The 13981-nt window shown below is 40.6% G+C and overlaps 1 protein-coding gene across 1 annotated transcript in view; it reads left to right on the forward strand.

Moving 5' to 3' along the window:
- Positions 1-7838: 7838 nt before the first annotated feature.
- FHIT (fragile histidine triad) overlaps positions 7839-13981 on the forward strand; it is a 1487281-nt gene continuing 1481138 nt past the window's right edge. The window contains exon 1 of the mRNA XM_011947204.1: positions 7839-7999. The gene's annotated coding sequence lies outside the window, so the exon portion shown is untranslated. The remainder of the gene's footprint in view (positions 8000-13981) is intronic.

A 13981-nucleotide genomic window follows, 5' to 3' on the forward strand; every position in this document is an offset into this window, starting at 1 on the left:
TGGGTGCTGACGAGTTGATGGGTGCAGCACACCAACATGGCACAAGTATACATATGTAACAAACCTGCACATTGTGCACATGTACCCTAGAACTTTTAAAGTATAATAATAAAAAAAAATAAAAAAAAGAAAACATTTATGGGACCAGCAAACATATTAAAAAAATGCTCATCATCACTGGTCATTAGAGAAATGCAGATCAAAATTACAATGAGATACCATCTCATGCCAGTTAGAATGGAGGTCATTAAAAAGTCAGGAAACAACAGATGCTGGAGAGGATGTGGAGAAATAGGAACGCTTTTATACTGTTGGAGGAAGTGTAAATTAGTTCAACCATTGTGGAAGACAGTGTGGCGATTCCTCAAGGATCTAGAACTAGAATACCATTTGACCCAGTAATCCTATTCCTAGGTATATACCCAAAGGATTATAAATCATTCTACTATAAAGACACATACACACATATATTTATTGCAGCTCTGACCCCAATAGCAAAGACTTGGAACCAACCCAAACACCCATGAGTGACAGACTGGATAAAGAAAATGTGGCACATATACACCATAGAATACTATGCAGCCATAAAGAAGGATGAATTCATGTCCTTTGGAGGGACATGGATGAAGCTGGAAACCATCATTCTCAGCAAACTAACACTGGAACAGAAAACCAAACACCACATGTTCTCACTCGTAAGTGGGAGTTGAATAATGAGAACACATGGACATAGGGAGGGGAACATCACACACAGGGGCCTGTCAGAGGTTGCTGGGCTGGGGGAGGGACAGCATTAGGAGAACTACCTAATGTCGATGATGGGTTGATGGGTGCAGGAAACCACCATGGCATGTGTATAGCTATCTAACAAACGTGCATGTTCTGCACATGTATCCGTGAACTTAAAGTATAATAATAATAAAAAAAAAATCAAGGGTCTAGTTATGTACACAAAGTATTTTTTCACAAATTATTTTAAAGGTTTTTCCCCCCGTACCATATGTACTTTACCAAGATAAAAAGAAAATCTCTCAGAGCATTTTGTATTCATGTTCATTAACATTCCAGTGGAATAATAAACCTCAAAACGATTCATGTATGAATCAGTGAGGCATGGCTAATTACAGTTTTCAGTCACACAACTAATAACATTCACCATGAAATGTGGTGTCTGTTAAATACGTATCTCTGAATTTTTGTTGGGGGAGGGTGGTAGGAAATAGGGAGGTTGAAAATTGCAATTTAAAAATGTCTAAATATTTTAGGGCTTGTACATTATAAATATCTTTCAGGCAAGTATTTATCACAAGCATGACATTCTGTTATCAAAACATGGAAATAAAACCGCACAGATTTGCCTTGAAAACAAAACAAAACAAAACAAAACAGTATACCGCAGGGCCTGAGAATGGACCATGTTCTATAAGGAAACAGAAGAAACTTCTTGGAACATTAGGAAATATGATTTACCATAAAACTTAAAAATATATTGTATACTGAATTTTAGATATGATTTTCCTACTCCTTACAAAATTATCTTTATACTATGACTCTCTAGTCCACAAAAGTATTTACAAGACAAAAATTTGAAAAGCATACAGAGACACAGTAAAAGTTGAGTATTTCATTACTAAGAACTCAAATATAGAAGCAATTATATAATGAATATTCAAAATCTTTTCTATTACTTTTTTTGTTTAAAATATTTTCCCTGATTACCATTCATATTGTTAATACTCAAAGACATGAATACAAACACTGATATCTACATTTAAAATTTTTTTTAAACTTGCATTATTTCAATGACATAAATAATACATTATAAAGAAGTGGATTTGGCATGATAAAAAGTAGAATAAAATATACTTCAGCCACCAAAGCCATCTCACTCCTTTAACCTTTGTTCACAACAGTGAACAATGGGACATTCCTGGAAGTTTTCCACACATGTACAAATAGAGGTTCACAATTCTGGATCTGAAATTTTGAAATCAGAAAAGCTTGAAAACCAATGGTGTAAGGCTATATTTAGTGTTTGCTTATCCCATATATGTTTTGTTGCAGACATATCAATATGATTGATGACAGGGTGCTGTCACAAGACTTCTCTAGAAGTGTTATATACCAAATGGTATAGACATATACCTTTCTAAAAAACAACAAATTATTATTTTCTAAAACACATCTGTCCCCAAAGTGATTATGGGCCTCAATAATTACATATGTGTGTAACACACAATCTTTTTACGTTTACACGAATGGGTCATACTATACTGTCTGATGGCTACATTCATGGACTAGTTTAACATTTTTCCTGGAGATCTTACCATGGCCTACCAAACCCTTCATGATTTCTGGCCTCTGACTGCCTTTGATCTCCTTTTCCATTACTTTTCTTCTCATTCACTCTTCTCCAGCCACATGGGCTTTCTGGCTATTCTTCTACCATGCCAAGCATGTTGTATCTTAAGGACTTGTTTGTATCTTGAGGACTTTGCACTTACTGTTCCGTCTGTTTGGAACTTTCTTCCACAGATTTCCTCATGGCTGCCTCCCATCCCCACTTCACCGACATCTTTGTTCAGATGACATCTCTTCAAAGAGGGCTTCCCTGACCACCCTATCTAAAAGAAGACCACCTATCACTTTCTAGCCTTTCACTCTGCTTTTTTATCCCTAGCATTTATCAATAACTATGAGAGATTATACATTTATATATGAGTGTATGGCTTGTCTACTCTTCTACAGGTTCCACAAGAGTAGGGATTTTTTTTTTTTTTTTTTTTTTTAATGATTTACTCACCATTGCATCCCTGGCACCTTGTACAATGCCTGGCATATAGTAAATGCTCAATAAATATTTGTTGAATGATTTTCCCCATTTTGCCTCCAAATTAAGCTATTTATTTTATAGTTTCAAGGCTTTCAATTGCTTTTATGGCAAACTAGGGAGTTACCTAGGAAACCCTCATGAACTGGTCCTTAGGACTCTTCTGGTTTCTTTCACTGCTATCCTACTTCCAATTTAGGTTGTAGACTGACACGTTTACCCTGTTTGAGCTCTGGTGCTTGCCATGTACTGTTGTTGCCTCTGCCCGGAACCCCCCTCTCTCCTTCACTATAGGTGGCAGAATCCACTCATTATGGCATTGGCTCATATGGGGCATCACATTGATTTGCTCATCTATTTACATGCTTATAGTATTCACTACAGTGCCACTCCAGAGACTGTGTCTTATTCACTTGTGAATTCCAGCCTCTAACACAATGGCTCACAGAGTAACCCTCAATATATAAAAAACTGAATTGGATTGAAATTGCACTCTCCTCTACTATATTTTTTAGTTTTTAGAAAATGCTTTTAATGGGTCTTCTAGAATGATGAAATGTCTTTAAAGCTGCAGTGAAACCAGGGTAATAAGTTTAGAGCCATAATTTCTTGAAAGAGAGTGATGAAAAATCATCGCTTATCTCTGAGCCACCCTACTGAGATCACAGCTTGGACACTGAGCTTAGTTTTATGCACCTTATGTTCTAGGTAACTGGAAGATGATTGCAAAAGATGGCACTAAGAAGGATTAAGTGTGATTATTTATGAGGTATAGTTAAAAGCAGACAGTATGCATATGTTCACTAGCTATAGGGAATAGATCTCTAAATATCTGATGAACAAATCTACCCAAGGAATACATTTAACACAGAACAACAAAGGGAGAAAGAAGATGAGAGAATAAAAAACATAGGTGAAAAATTTAGCAAATTTTTAGCACATCATAAGATGGCTCTTACTAGCAACCAGAATTCTCCAATGGTAGCCAAGAAGCTTAATGATCACAGGTTGAAAAATGTGTGAAGCAGACTAGAGCATTTGGGTACGATTGAGTTTCCCAAGCTTTCTATACTTTGTATTGCGAAAGTAATGCATTGTTTTTCCTCTTTTCTAATATAATATTTTGGTATTAGATATTTTTTCAAATAAATCCCAAATTTGTAATAAATTACAAATAAATAAAGATTCTCATCTGAAGGTCTGAATTATGACCTGTAACATATGGTTAAGATGAATTATGCAGAGGGTTGAACTCTTTGACCTCTATGGCCTTTTTAGTTTTGAAATTCTGTTTCCATGGTAAAGATTTCCCTGTAGGCCACGTGTGCTTGAGGAGGATGCTGTTCGAAGTGTTTCACTAAAGCTGAAGAACATTATGTGACCCCCAGTTTTTCTACACACAAGGATGGCCCTAAGCTTTGTGATAATGGGGGATTATTGTGTAGTTACCAGTGCCTCTTACCTTTATGATTTAGTTGAATGATACAAGTGGTACAAATGTCAGGCTCTTCTAGTACTTACCCTGTTTGCTTTTTTAGTCATAATATAGTCATTCGTTAACCACATATTTATTAAGTGCCGACTTCTGAAGAATACAAAAATAAATAAAGTCCTTTTTTTTTTGAGATGGAGTCTCACTCTGTCACTTGGGCTGCATGCAATGGCACAATCTTTGCTCACTGCAGCCTCTGCCTCCCAGGCTCAAGTGATTCCTTGCCTGGCCTTCCGAGTAGCTGGGACTACAGGTGTGAGCCACCATGCCTGGCTAGTTTTTGTATTTTTAGTGGAGATGGGTTTTCACCATGTTGGCCAGGCTGGTTTCAAACTCCTGACCTTGTGATTCGCCCACCTCGGCCTCCCAAAGTGCTGGGATTACAGGCATGAGCCACCGTGTCTGGCCTGAAAACAAAGTTCTTACCTTCATGGAGTTTACCTTTTGTTTGAAGGAGACAGAGGATAAACAAAAGGACAAATAAATGAGGCTATAATTTCAAGTAAAGATATTTGCTATGAAGAAGTGCTATAATGACACAATCCATGGAAGTCTTTCACAAAATTGTCTTCTGGGTCTAAAAGTCACCCAGATCTTGATGCTACTTTCTTAAAATATCCACGCAATTTACTCATGTTTCAAGTCCATAAAATGAAAAACACAATGTTTTCAACATGTTTCTTTAAATTTCCTTTTCCCCTTTTCTTAATCTTCTTTCTCCTTGCACTACCACACCCCAAAGCTCCCAAAGCACCCTCCTTAAATGCCCATTGATTTGCTCATCTATTTACATGCTTATAGTAAAGAGTTCCTATTCCCCAGTATAAATGAGGCTTTTGCTATTGTTTGGTTTGTATGTCTTAGTGAGGATTCAGAAAGTACAATCTATCTGAATTGCTCATGAGTGATACAAGGTGGTAGGCTGCTTGGGCTTTTTGTATTTATCTACTTAGTTTCTGACTTATTCTTATTCTGTTAGTTTCAGTGACATGAGCTTGTGGTAAATCAAAGCCACCTATAGCAGATATTATTGGTGCCCTGCCAGTATGCTATATTCCCTTACTATTTCAGTGTATACCAATCTGACTCTTAATTCTTCTATCTCTGGCTTTCTGTGGCCACTGAGGCAACTCTGTCTACTCTTAGAGCATGGCAGACAAGCCAGGGTCTTAACAACCCCTGAAAGTAGCCCCCAGTCATTGACTGACGGTATTGGTGTTTAAACAACCCAGTTATCTTGTCCTCTTGGTGGAATCACTCAGTCTAAGGTATGTGTTCCACATTGTTTCCTAGAGATTCCTAGGAGGATTAAGTTCTGGGTGCCCTTAGCAGTAATGTGCTAGATAAGCCATGTTTTTGGTCTTCTCTTCCCTATTTCACTTTCTTAGTCTCTTACTGGTGTTTCCTGCAATAATCTCCTAAATAAAATACTTGCTCTTGAATACCTGTCTCCAGATCTGCTTCTCGGAGAACCCATACTAAGGTGGTTATTAATTCAGTCAAGTTGCAGATCAGACAGTAACTTCCCACTGATTGTCTTGGCACTTGAAGGTCCTGAATCCAAGGCAAGTGCCATGTCTTCATGCTCTTTGTGAATGTATCTGTTGCTCAAGGTCATGGGTGACCTTGAGCCCAGCAGTCAGCATTATCCACAGCTGAAGTAATACCTATGTGCTCATATTAGGTTATCCGACAACAGTGTAATAATCATTAGACACCACTGTTTAGATCCCGAGTATGTTCATGATATTTGCCTTTTGACTGCTAAGTAGAAGACGTAATGATTACAAGCTGATGCTTTCTCAGGAGGAGGAAAGTTATTGAGCTTTCCAGTTTCATATGCTCCTGATTTTCTTCCACGTTTAGTCTGGCTTCTGACACATGTGTTGAAATCTTTCATGTCGATCAGCTTGAGAATAGCTGGGACTGCTGAGCTAAGTCTGTGCTCATAAAAGAACAAAGAATTGTATTACAGGAAATGACCCCAAATTGACATAAGATTAGGCTAGGAAGCCTGAACAGGGGTTTTAATCTCTATGCACAAAATCAGTCTGTACATATATTGATCACATTCCTGCTGTTTTAACTATAATTTTTTTTCAATTTCACTTTGTTATTCACAATTTGATAATATTTTATGTGGTCATGGTGTCTGTGTGATGAACTATAATCCAGTGTGATATTCTCTGAGACTCAAGCTTCCAAGGACATCAGAATTTCACACCAGGACACTTTGTAGGACACCATACTACTCTCCGTGGGATTCAAATATCAGAAATGATGAGAGATCTAAGACTTGATGTAATCGCCTGCATGTAATGAATCAGGACAAAGAAAAAAGTGAGAGATAGAGAAAGGAAATGGTGCTAAGGAAAATGGGGACCTATCTTAGTATTTGTCTTAAGAATAACTGCTCTTTGTTTTTCCTTATGTAATGGCAAGAGTCTGAGGCAGGAATCTAGTCCCTGCTTAGGAGCTGCATGACCTTGTGAAAATTACTTAGGTGTTCTGCAATTTGTAATTGCATTTATTGCAAAATTAAGTTTACTTTTCATATGTCACTAGACTCAGAGCATTTTGAGGTTAGGAATTGGGTCTGAATCAATGATTTCTCCAGCACCCACATGGCATTTAGCACATACTACATCAATAATGATTTTGGATTAAAAAAGGGAGCAAGCACAAGGAACCATGGTGGTCAGAGATGCGTTGAATTCATCTGCACCAGAGAAAGGGAGACTAGAGGAGAAAGGTCACACTGGATTTCGTTCAATTATTGAAAATACGGTGTATTTACTATGTGCTGGGCACTTTTCTAGGTGCTAGAAAGACTACAGTGACCAAAACAAAAATCCACATCTGCATGGATCTTGCATTCTAGTGAGAAAGTAAGATGGTAAAAAAGATAAATAGGTAAATTTTATACAATGCTTCGTAACGACGAGTGCTAAGAAGAAAAACAGCACAGAAAAGACAGAAAGGAAAAGGGAAGGGGCGCATGTGGTGCAATTTTGTTAGGATGCCAGGGAGGGCTGAGCGTAGTCGTAAATGACCACATCATTTGATGGATCAAGCCAGGGACTGCGAGTCTGTGTTTCTGAGGGACACATAAAGAAAAAAAGGCTTCAGGAATTCAGAAAGATCCAGAGTGGGGAAATGAAGTGAAAAGAAATCCAGTCAGTGGGGAGTCGTGAAGGGATAAGTTAAACGCGTTTTGGGAGTAAGGAAGAAAGCAAAAGTGCGGTACAGCCTTTCATTACACGTGAAAAGAATCATGTTTCTTTTTCTAGTTAGAAAAAGCTAAACATTGTGCGACTTATGCCCAAAACCCCCTTCTAAGGGGATTCTCACCTTAACTTGTCTTCCGTGGTCAGTGTTTCCCGCCCCTGAATCTGGGTTATTGTCACTATGGCTTTCAATTGGCCCGGGTTAGGCTCATGCTCTGCGCGTATTGGCCTCCGCTCCTGTCCCCAGACAAGCGGCCATCTTGGTCCCGCCCCTACCGTTGGGTCTTCTGGGAATTGCAGTCCCCGCTCCGCTCTGTCCCGTCACAGGACTTTTTGCCCTCTGTTCCTGGGTCCCTCAGGCGGCCACCCAGTGGGCACACTCCCAGGCGGCGCTCCGGCCCCGCGCTCCCTCCCTCTGCCTTTCATTCCCAGCTGCCAACATCCTGGAAGGTAGGGGCGGGGAGGCAAGCCCAAGTGGAATAGTGTTTCTGGGGCGCGGGTCTGGGTTTCCACGCGCGTCTGGTCATCACCCCGGAGCCCAGTGGGGCCGGCGCCGCTCACGGGGCGGTGGGCTTCTGTCCCGAGGACTCTTCCGCCCCACGAGGGTCTCAGGGTGGGGACTCGGGCCCCCTAATTCCCAAGCACCGACCCCAGCCCTAACCCGTTCCCCCTCCACTGTATTTATACGTGGGGAAACTGAGGCACGGGGCCACGCCAGCGGTTCCGGGAACGCCACAGCTCTTGGCTCTGGGGGTGTGGTCGGCACCCGCCGTTTTGGGATGGTTCGTCAGTTTCATAGACAAGTAGCGAAAATCCGTCCCAACAGGTCTGTGTTAAACACGCAGCTCTGGGTTCTCCTAAGGGGTTGCTGAACACGTGCGCAGGACAGTAGCAAAGCGGAGTACAGAGAAGGCAGCATTTTGGGAGATAATTTTACATTACTATTTCAAAAACAGACAAAAAGGCATCGAATTTATTGTTGTGGGAGAATTCGTCGGTACTTGGTCGGACTTTCTTACACATATTTTATGGTTTGTTGTTTTTATTTTTAGCGTCAAAGGGGGGATTTTAAAGGTATATCCAAGTTGGGGGTGGCGGGGTGAAGGAGGCAGGTTAGTGGAACTTGAGATGCATCTGCAGATTTCTCTGTAAGCTTAAATTCTGCCCTCGCTGTGCTACCTTGGAACAGCCACTCACAGCGCTTATCTGGGAAATAAGGAGCCCAGTGCTCCCAGGTCAAGGGGCCCAAGGATGCTGCCTGAAGCCGAAATCTAAATTGAGGTCATGCTTGTGAAAGTTTACCACTTGCAGATTTATTGCTGTTATTATTCTGGTCTCTCAGAAATGTGCTGGGACCAGTGGAAAATACCCACAGTAGTTGTTTTAGAAAGGTTCTGACCCGGGCCGGGCCCAGACTACCCAGGGCGGTCCCTACTCGCATCTGATGTTAAGCCTTGGCTTAAGCCTGCGGCCGGAGGCCTGGGCAGCGGAGGCTCCTGGGAGTTGCAGTCCCGCCCCTTGTTTCTCGTCGGGCAGGTACTCCACCTCGTGGCGTGCCATTTTGCCCGGCGAGATGTCTCCTGGGAGATGAAGTCTCGCTTCTAGACGTTCTGTAGAGCAGCCGCTTGACTCGGAACTACAACTCCCATGTGGACCTGCATTCATGGCTGCCGGCCTCTGTCCACCTGCTGCAACCTGGACTAGAGATGTTTAGTAAAGAAAGAAGTCTAGGGTTGTGTGTGTGTGTGTGTGTTGTTACTGATTGCATATGCTGTTCTAAGTATTAGATATGGGATTGTTGTATACAGTGTTCCAAGTATTAATGTACATGCTTTCAAAACCACTAACACTCGACCATTTAGAACATGTTCACATGATCTCTTTTTAATACTACATTTCCCATTTGTATATGAGAAAAAACTTGAGAAGATAGCCCATGATTACACAGCTGGCAATAAAATATATATTCAATAAAATATGTATGATATGATTTAATCCTCTTAAAAGCTATATGAGAGTGAGAACCATTTTTATATTAACTTTACAGATTAGAAAACTAAGGCTAGGAAAGCTAAGTAACTTGTTCAAGTTACAATACTGGTGAATAAAAGGACTGAGACTGTAAGCCCTTCGGCTTAACAATGTCTGCTTAGAGAAAGACCCTACCTTACAGAGCCAAGGGAGAGTCCAACCTTTCTGGTTACAGAATTTTTAATATTTTCATTATACCATGTTGCCTCTGTAGTTAGACACTAAACGTTTGAGCTGCAAAAACCTTTGAGATAATTTAATTCTAATGCAAAGATCTTGGAACACTTCTTGGCCTATAATAAAAGTACCACAAATGCTAGCTGTATATCGTTGTAGAATACCTTTATTTTAGAGATGAGGAAACTGACCCAGGTGGTAAAGCAGTTTGCCCAAGGTCACACACACAGTTGGTTTGTGTCAGAGATGAGACTAGAACCAAGCATCTTATTTTCAAGTCCAAGGTTATTTTCATTCCCCCAGTAGTCAGCTAGCAGGAACAGCAGATGTGTAGCTTTGTAGATGATTGTTTCTCCTGTAATTTGTTCTTTCAAGGCCACAGACCAGGAGCAATTGTTGTAAAGTATCTTATTATTGGTAAGGTTGTAATATTTTATGAATTCAACAAATATGTTTTGAGCTTCTTTATATGGTCATCTCTGTTAACGTGCAGGGACCACATAGATGATAAGGACTTAATGCATTCGAACTGGAAGGACCTTATAAATCATCTAATCTAACTCTTATTTTATAAATGAGGAGAGTGGTATAAAGTAGTCTGCAATCTTCATCTCATGCCCTCATGTCAAAAGCATCCTATTTCTGCAAGAAGGCAGGTTTCTGGAGTCCTCACAGTAGTGTGGATAACCTTTTCAGGCTTATGCTTTTCTATTTGGTATCCCTGTCTTGGCCTTTTTCCTGCAGCCTTTGATAGAATCCTTTAGGAAATGTTTTTGTGTCCCCATCTTTATTTGTGTATTCATGCAACTTCAACATGCTCTGTTTCCATTTTGGAAATTAGTCTGGTTTTGTCTCCCATTACTCTTTTCTCTTTTGTTCTTTCAGACACTTGAGAACAAATTCTGACACTATGTTTGCATTCACATGTTAAAATCTGACCCTCTAATATGAACAATCAGAAATCTAACAAGTTGTGACTTCCATTTTGGAAGACATATTGGCCTTTTCAATTATATATTCACAGATAATATGGCAGGTAACTCTGGTCTCTTCTGAAAGATGGTTTCCATATAGTTGGGTAATAAGGTAACAGTTTTATGAATTGTTGGCTAAACATTCCTGAAACAGTCTATTTGAGAAGTTCTCCTCATCACCCCGTGCCCCCACCCCCACACTCTCCCAACTGATAGTCTGATCATTCATCTTCCAGCACAGTGCGTGACCACCAGTAGACACTGAAAAAGTACTTGTGGCGTTGCATTCATAAGCACCCTGTTCCCACATCTTTTCACTGAATCTGTTTACTCTTTTAATGTAGAAGTGCACCTTTGAAATATAAGATGTAGGAGGTTACTTTGCTTTCAACATGTACATTGCAGGGAAAAATCTCAGCCTTTGAGGTCATTCTCCAAGGGGTTGTCTCTTTGGGAATGTCCACATCTGTGACTTCTCAGAAGAGAAAGTGATCCAAATAGTAAGACATAGCAGAGAAGCAGTAGAGGGGTTGTCTGAGGACCTATGATTTAATTCCCAGCTGTGCCTTTTAGACAAGTTACTTAGCCCTTGGTTTTCTCTCTTAAAATAGGGATAATAAGCATTTCTACCTCACAGTGATGATGAAGAAGAAAGTGTGTTCAAAGCTTTGAGCATGTTGTCAGGCTCTTAACAGCTTGCAGTCAATAGATAAATATAATAGCTCTTATTTTTGTTATTGTAAGCCTGATATATGAAAATTCACATTTCCTCAAGATTTAAAACTTGAGGCAGATATTTGTATTATAAAAGGATTTGTTTGCCACTTGTTTTCTTAGAGTAGCACACTTGGTCATCACATTTAAAATATGAAGTTCCTCACAACTCTTGATAACCTGTCTTGTCAGCACAGTGATACTCTCTTGTGTGGGCAGAGAGATAGTGAAGCTTTTGGCTCGGTACTGCCTGCTGAGAGGTCCCTGATCTATGGTTCCACCTATATATTAAATCTTTGATTTAAAAGCAGTCTGTTTCTGTCAGTGGGAACTTCTGTCCGTCTCTAGACAGGAGTGGGCCTATCCCAGGAGCCTCAGGGTTAGAGTGAGGCAGTTGTCATTCAGCTGGTGAATAATCCTGGGGCAATGACCACGGGGATGTGGCAGTGCTTCTTTCTAAAGCTGACAACTTCAGTAGCCATGAGGTTACTGATAAGGAGGTGAGTTACTGAAAAGAAGTGATGCAGGGAACAGGGAAGGAGAAACAGGAATGAGGATCACAGCAACAGCAGAGGAGACGGACAAAGGAAACAGCGGAGGCCCTCAGTATCCTAAACATGTTTTTATTCAGCACATTTATCTTGCTCCTAACTCTGTGCCAGGCACTGCATCTGCTCTGGTGAGAGCAGTAAATGGGGTTGGCAGGGAGGCAGTGATGGGGTGAATGAGGGTATATTCTCGGCAGGGAAGAACCTAGTACAAGGGAGGAAGAGAGGAAGGGAGGAAGAGAGGGAGGGAGGGAGGAAATGTTGGGATTTGATGAGCAGAAAGAAGGTCTGTTTGCCTAGGGTATGAAAATCAATGGCTGGAGGAGGTGGAGAGAATAAGGCTGCAGAGGTGAGCCTGAGTAATAGATTTATTTTTCTTTTTTTTTTTTCAGTCTCCATGGAGTTTATTTAATATTTCATCATTTGCCCATTTTTTCTCAACAACTTTATTTATTTATTTATTTTTTATTATACTTTAAGTTCTAGGGTACATGTGCATAATGTGCAGGTTTGTTACATATGTATACTTGTGCCGTGTTGGTGTGCTGCACCCATCAACTCGTCAGCACCCATCAATTCATCATTTATATCATGTATAACTCCCAATGCAATCCCTCCCCCCTCCCTCCTCCCCATGATAGGCCCCAGTGTGTGATGTTCCCCTTCCCGAGTCCAAGTGATGTCATTGTTCAGTTCCCACCTATGAGTGAGAACATGCGGTGTTTGGTTTTCTGTTCTTGTGATAGTTTGCTAAGAATGATGGTTTCCAGCTGCATCCATGTCCCTACAAAGGACGCAAACTCATCCTTTTTTATGGCTGCATAGTATTCCATGGTGTATATGTGCCACATTTTCTTAATCCAGTCTGTCACAGATGGACAAATGGGTTGATTCCAAGTCTTTGCTATTGTGAATAGTGCCGCAATAAACATACGTGTGCATGTGTCTTTATAGCAGCATGATTTATAATCCTTTGGGTATACACCCAGTAGTGGGATGGCTGGGTCATATGGTACATCTAGTTCTAGATCCTTGAGGAATTGCCATACTCTTTTCCATAATGGTTGAACTAGTTTACAATCCCATCAACAGTGTAAAAGTGTTCCTATTTCTCCACATCCTCATGAGGATATTTTTCTTTTTTTAAATTTTACTTTAAGTTCTGGGATACATGTGCAGAATGTACAGGTTTGTTACATAGGTATACATATGCCATGGTGGTTTGCTGCACCTGTCAATCTGTCATCTAGGTTTTAAGCCCCGCATGCATTAGGTATTTGTCCTAATGCTTTCCTTCCCCTTGCCCCCCACCCCCCAACAGGCCCTGGTGTGTGATGTTCCCCTCCCTGTGTCCAGGCGTTCTCATTATTCAACTCCCACTTATGAGTGAGAACATGTGGTGTTTGCTTTTCTGTTCCTGCGTTAGTTTGCTGAGAATGGTGAGCCTGAGTAATATTATACAGAGTTTGGTTACCTGCATTTCGACCTTATTCCAAGGGCATTTGGGAAACTGTTTAATGGCCTTAAATGGGGAAATGAAATTATTGGATTTGTTTTCATGAAAGTATGGTTGTATAGCAATGTATTGTATTACTGAAGATTAGTAAGAGTATAGACTTTAAGTGTTCTTGTTCCCAGAAAGGGGTCTCGATCCAGACCCCAAGAGGGGGTTCTTGAATCTTATGCAAGAAAGAATTCAGGGCAAGTCCATAGAGTAAAGTGAAAGCAAGTTTATTAAGAAAGTAAAGGAATAAAAACATGGCTACTCCATAGACTGAGCAGTCCTGAGGGTGGCTGGTTTCCCATTTTTATGGTTATTTCTTGATGATATGCTAAACAAGGCATGGATTATTCATAACTCCTCTTTTTAGACCACATAGGGTAACTTTCTGACATTGCCCCATGGCATTTCTAAACTGTCATGGCGCTGGAGGGGGTAGAGCAGTGAGGACGACCAGAGGTCACTCTCGGCGCCATTTTGGTTTTGG

Source organism: Colobus angolensis, unplaced genomic scaffold, assembly GCF_000951035.1.
Source record: "Colobus angolensis palliatus isolate OR3802 unplaced genomic scaffold, Cang.pa_1.0 Scaffold26, whole genome shotgun sequence".
NCBI lineage: Eukaryota > Metazoa > Chordata > Mammalia > Primates > Cercopithecidae > Colobus > Colobus angolensis.